Source organism: Mustela putorius, unplaced genomic scaffold, assembly GCF_011764305.1.
Source record: "Mustela putorius furo isolate JIRA1106 unplaced genomic scaffold, ASM1176430v1.1 tig00000585_pilon_pilon_pilon, whole genome shotgun sequence".
Classification (NCBI taxonomy): domain Eukaryota; kingdom Metazoa; phylum Chordata; class Mammalia; order Carnivora; family Mustelidae; genus Mustela; species Mustela putorius.
Window position 1 is genome coordinate 2,732,276 of NW_025421424.1, and position 6,685 is coordinate 2,738,960.

A 6,685-nucleotide genomic window follows, 5' to 3' on the forward strand; every position below is an offset into this window, starting at 1 on the left:
CGGGGCGGGGCGCGCGGGGCCCGCCGACACCTGCAGGGGCGCGGGGCCGGGGCTCCGCAACTGTTCACAGCTCTGAGGGGCGGCGGGCAGGCCGGCACCTCCTCCTCCACCCCTCCCGCACACGCTTCCCTTCGCTTTGATGTCAGAGGGCTCAGGATCTGGGAGGGGAGGCCAGGCCTCCAGTCCGGGAAGGGGGAGGGTGGTGTGTGTGTGTGTGTGTGTGTGTGTGAGAGAGAGAGAGAGAGAGAGAGAGAGAGAGAGAAAGAGAGAGAGAGAATTCACACCCATCCTCATTGTAGCTTCTCCGGGAGGAATGAGAGTTAGGAAGGAAGTTTCTGGATGATCTCCCATCATAGCACCAGGAGAGGCAGGGGGGTTTTCATACGATGCTGCCCCATCTTGACATGCACACCTGACAGAGCTTGGGTGCCAGTCCCTGTAGGCAGAGGGCCCTGTTGGATGAAGTCCCTTTCCCATGTGCCATTTCGTCCAGAAAGCAGCAGAGGGGTCCTGCTGGTGCCATCTGATGGACCTTACCTTGATTCAATATCCCACTGATTCAATATCCCACTTCCCTCTTTTGGGACGCTAGTACATTCGCTTGCACTCCGTGCTTCTACTTTCCTCGTGTGTCCGTGGGAAGCTGGTGTGGGAGTTAAATGAGGCACCAAGTGGGAATGGCTCCGCCCAGTAGTACACCTAGTAAAATGGTGAAAAGGTGATAGTTGCAAGTTTATTATTTCCTCATCTATAGAATGTTGGTTTTGGACTAGAAGCATTTTAAGGCCATTTCTAGCTGTGAGCTTCCTACCAGGTGCCCCCGGGGAAACAGGTCCCCCCCCCCCCACCCAGGTAGTCTGCTCAGGCACCTGAGCCCCTACTTCTCATCCTCAAATTCACCACGAGGGGCCGAGGGTCATAGGTCTGGGAAGTCTGACTGTTTGGGATGAGTGCCTCACTTCAGAGGCATAGGGAAGTCTCCTTCTGTGTCCACAGCACATCTGTGTGGGAGGCACCACGGGGTGCCAGATGGGAGACCATAGTGGGAAAGCCTGCATCTTGGGGGTTAATGAGGGAACTACTCTTAGCCACGTGGGTAGCTATGCATTGCAGACTGGACCCCAGTGGCCTTTTTCCTCCTGCAGCCATGCCAATCATGTTTAAGTACCACATTCACCACGCAGAACAGCGAAAGCAGGAGGTTCCCTTAACGAGCTCTCTTTAATTTCCCTTTTTAATCTCTCCCTCGACAAATAGTTTTTGATCATGTCCCATATGAAAGCCACCAAGAACCTATCCCTTAACCACACTGGGCCTCAGTTTTTTTCATTGCAGATAGGGGGGCAGAAGTGCCAGTGTCTTTCAATAGGGAGTTTTTTGGTGTCTGGGGCCAGAACAGTGCTGCATTTAAAGGAAGTTTAGCACCTGCACTCAGGACATTAAATGACAACAGAGCCTCAAGGCATGGGACAGTCACATAGGCCCTCATATTCCAGACACCCTGAGCTCATCCCATTTCCCTTAGGGCTTGGGGGTCCTGCTTCAGGTACTAATCAAGAAATCTACTGCGACTTTGGCCAATCAAGCTGCTTAATTAATTAAAAAAATCTGTATTATGGGATCGGCATATCCTATACTGTCTGTGTCACAGAACTATTGTGTAGAAATTATTTAAAAAATAGATGTGAAGGGACATCTGGGTGCCTCAGTGGGTTAAGCTGCTGCCTTCAGCTCAGGTCATGATCATAGGGTCCTGGAATCGAGTCCCACATTGGGCTCCTTGCTCACTGGGGAGCCTGCCTCTCTCACTGCCTCTGCCTGCCACTCTGCCTGCTTGTGCATGCACTCTCTCTCTCTCTCTCTGACAAATAAATAAATAAAATCTTAAAAAAAAATACGAAAACAAACAAAAAACCACTTTCATTTAAAAGAAAATGGAGGGACTCCTGGGTGGCTCAGTGGGTTAAGCCTCTGCCTTCAGCTCAGCTCATGGTCTCAGGGTCCTGGGATTGAGCCCCGCATTGGGCTCTCTGTGCAGTGGGGAGCCTGCTTCCTCCTCTTTCTCTCTGCCTGCCTCTCTGCCTACTTGTGATCTCTGTAGTCAAATAAATAAATAAAATCTTATAAAAAATTTAAAAAATAAAAGAAATTGGATGTGAAAACACTAAAGTGGTCTCTGAGGTGAGGTACTCTTATTATGATGAGAAAATAATGATACTTCCTTACTAATAGGTTCTAGGCGTTTCATGGATATCCATTCAATTCTAAAAGTATTCTTAGAGTAATTTTTATTCTTTCCACTTTACATCCAAATTAAAATAGTAAGTAATTTGCCCAAGGCCATGTAGCTAGAACTTGAACTTAGATCATCTGAACACAAAACTCATGCACTAAATAATGTCCTCTACTTCCTGTTCACTTGGGTCAGAAAGGGCTTGTCCCCAGATCGTCACAGTCTGTCCATGAACAAAGTACACAGGAAGCCATTGTATGGGGTTGTTGCTTTGAGAGATGGAATGAAGGCATTAAGAAGACCTTAAGAAAGTCTCACTCTTTTGTCACTCGTGCTCTGTCGCCATTAGCGTGATACTCCAGTTTTTGTCTCTTGTGCCTTTCCTGTGTCCTCTGTGAGAGTGAAGACTCCTTACAGTCATTTTAATATCTTTTATCCTCATTACTTCCCTACAGCTCTCTGTTCCTGCTGACTACTCTGCACACACACACACACACACACACACACCGGGAGTAGGGTTGCCAGATTTACCAAATAAAAATACAGGATGGCCAGTTAAGTTTCAATTCCATATAAACAATGATTATTTCAAAATATAAGTATGTCCCACATATCACATTGGACATACTAAGACTAAAAAATTATTCGTTGTTTATGGGAAATTCAAATTTTGTTGAGTGTCCTTTTTATTTTATCTGATAAATCAAGTCTACCCCAAGCCCTACCTTTCTTTTTCTTTTCTTTTTTTTTTTTTAAGATTTTATTTATTTATTTGACAGATAGAGATTACAAGTAGGCAGAGAGGCAGGAGAGAGAGAGGAGGAAGTAAGCTCCCTGCTGAGCAGAGAACCCGAGGTGGGGCTCGATCCCAGGACTCTGAGATCATGACCTGAGCCGAAGGCAGAGGCTTTAACCCACTGAGTCACCCAGGTGCCCCTAAGCCCCAACTTTCAGGTCTGTCAGCACAGAGAAGAGTAGGGCACTGCATGACACATGGGAAGAGACCCCAGAACACAGAAGTCTTAGTCTTAGGAGCATTCTGAGTCTAACTGAAAGACAGAAATCTCAAAAGACAGCTGGTAGACCCTTCTCTTGAATCTCAAACCAGAAGTCATGTGGGACCTCTTCCTCGTGGGTGACCTGACATCTATATTCACCTCCCCATCCACAGCTCCCTTTCACATTCTTTCAGGAAACTTCACTTCCCTCCATCTCCAGTTTGGTCCATTTCCTCAATAATTTGCATCTGAGGGGCCCCTGGGTGGCTCAGTTGGTTAAGCGACTGTCTTCGACTCAGGTCTGTCTTCGGCTCAGGCCATGATGTCAGGGTCCTGGGATCGAGCCCTGCATCGGGCTCCCTGCTCAGTGCAGAGTCAGCTTCTCCCTCTGCCTCTGCTGCTCCTTCTATTTCTGCTCTCTTGCTCGCACTCTCTCTTGCAAATAAATAATTAAATCTTTAAAAATATAATAATTTGCATTTGAGGGGCTGCAAAATTCTTCTAACTTGGCTTTGTGTTTCCATTCTTGATTCTGAATGCCCTTCACCCCACTGAGACCAGAGTGGCCCCTGCATTCTTCCAAAATACCATGTTTCCTCTAATGATCAGAGTAATCCATGTTCATTGTCGAAATATCAGAAAATTCCACAGGAACAAAGAAAAACATTCCAATCTTCCCTGGTTATTTTTCCACTCAAAATTTGGGCCAGTTTCTCATTTTCTACACAATAGGATCCAAACTCAAAGATTAGTTGTGCAGAGCTGTGTGATTTGGCCTCACTGCTTCTCCTGAGTCTGCCTGACACAGTCTAGCTTGCACCCCAAACTTGAAATTTGCAACAGTCTTCCAGTTTCCTATGTAAGAGGGAGCCATGCTCTTTGTCTAGGCCTTTGTAAAATCTCTGTCCTCTTCTTCCTTAACTGGCTTCTACTGTGCACTGGCAAACTCCTATTTATACTTGCTAACCTATGTTATCTCCTGCACCTTTGCTTCCCAAGGCAGGCTTAGAAATAATCTTCTTGGTGATCCTGTAATCATCTATGCTTTCACAGTTCTTATCAATATTTTTCTTGTGGATGTCTTAAAAAGAGTGTGCTGAAGTTACTTATTGACACACTTATTTACACACTTGTCATTCCATGGCAACTGTGGGGTCCTTAAGAGCAGAAACTATATATCTCTGATGCCTAGCAAAGTGCCTGACAAAATTAGGAGCTCGATAAAACTCCTGTTAATCACTAAATTATTTAATTAATGAAGTCCTTTCCTTTCCCACATGCTTCATGCATTCCACTGATGACCTCATACAACTTGTTCTACCAATTAAACGCTGATTTAAGTGCTGCTATTACTTGACACTTGCCAATCCAAATAGATTATAAATGTTTGTAATCCCCCACAGTGACTCTTTCCAGGCTAGGCATAAATATTTGTTGAAAGACTGAAATATCTTCCCACAGACGTCGTAGAGGATGCAGCTTACAGTAAGTAAATGGTGGAAGGTCCCAGTTAGGGATTCAGAGGTCTGGGTTCCAGTCCTGTTTTGCCAAGCTGTGTAAATTACCATGGCTTGGGGCACCTGGGTGGCTCAGTTGTTAAGCGTCTGCCTTCGGCTCAGGTCATGATCTCGGGGTCCTGGGATTGAGCCCCGTGTTGTGCTCCCTGCTCAGCAGGAAGCCTGCTTCTCCCTCTCCCACTCCCCCTGTTTTCCTTCTCTTGCTGTCTTGCTCTCTCTGTCAAATAAATAAATAAAATCTTTAAAAAAATTACCTAAACTCAGTGGGTCTCAGTATTCTCCTCTCTGAAATGGTGACAAACCCAGTCCTGCCTTCTCCTCCCAACAGACAGCACTGTTCTGAGGATCAAAAGAAGGAGAGTACGTGAGAGTGCTTTGTCAATTGTAAAGTGCCATACAAATATGAGTTATTATCATTTCCAGCTGGGGTTGTCTGGGACTACTTCAATGCGGGCATTATAAATGATTGATAAGACTTTATGTGGTATTTGTGCTTTAAGGGGGAACAAATCTTAAGTCAAATGACTGCAACTCTGCTATGGAATGTTGGTTGCAGCGCCCTAGACAGAGGGATTTTGGGCCAGTGAAGGGGGGGAAAGGTTGGGCCCAAATCCAAGACACCACTTTGAGTTAAACTAAAGCTAAGTCTTTAAGTTAAAGCAGAACTTAGACTCCAGGGTTAGGAAACGTTATGAAATGTTAATTATTATTTAGTTATTCATTGGACAGGTCAAAGAAAGCAATAATATCAGCAAACACTTATTTGAGTGCTTACCTCGTATCGGGCATTGTTCTAAGTATTTTATATGTCCACATATTTCATTCTTAAATCAATCCAGTGAGATGAATATCTCTGTGGGGAATATGATTATTCCCCTTTATTGAATGAGGAAAATAATGCTCAAAGAAGTTAAGATCTTCTAGGGTCACATAGCTAATAAGTGGTGGAGCTTCGGTTTGGACTCAGTCATTCTGACCCCAGAGCCTGAAGGAACAAGGAAGAGATAGAAGGAGGGAGCGAGAAAAAGAGAAGGAAAGAAAGAAGTCTGGATTTAAGTAGTCCTTTGGTAAGTTATTCTGAGACCTCGGGAAAGCAACTAGACAGAGATCCAGAAACAAATAATTTCCAAATGATACGTGCCCTCAGGGAGTCAGAAGAGAGCTTTGGGGCCTGTCCTTGCCATAGGCACAGTATGTCCGTCTTCCATCTGTGGACTACAATGGAACCACTATCTCTGAGGAAAATATAAACCAGGTGCTATGAAAGCACAGAGGAGGGGTGACAGTAAAGTGAATCTTCAAGACTTCAGAGGATCCAGCCAGACGCAGAGTTGGGGAAGGAGGCATGAGACCACCTAGGGTGAGTGGAGTCACAGGTAAGTAGGTAGGATTACAAGCGCAAGGCAATGTGGGAGAAGTAAGATGGAAGGCTAGAAGGTCAAGGTGGATCTGGGGCACGTGCACCAGGAAAACTCTGTGATGGACCAGGAAGCTCAGACATTATTTTGGGGGTGGAGGAGAGCCAAACATGGCTTCCAGCACAGTTAGACCTATGGTTTAGATACTCCTGCTGGGGAGGGGGGAGGGCAGGGGATGGGGAGACTGGGCAGGATGCTACACCAGGCAAGAGAGCATGAGCACGATAACTAGGGAAGTCATAATAGAGCTATAAAGGACTGAAGTGATATTTAGGAGGTGGGTTTTTTTTTGTTTTGTTTTGTTTTGTTTTTTTTTGCACTGTTTAGTGACTGGATTGAGGGGGAGTGGCTAGCACTGCAGAGATCTCTGTTGACTCCTATGTGTTCACTAATGGCTGGAGAGAGAGGGAGCCACTCACAAAGGTTTGAAGGGCTAAAGAGGAGCAATTCTGAGAGCTGGGTTTGTCCAGCAGCAGACTGGAAAAAATAAACACAGAGCCTCGAGAAGCAGTCAAGGCT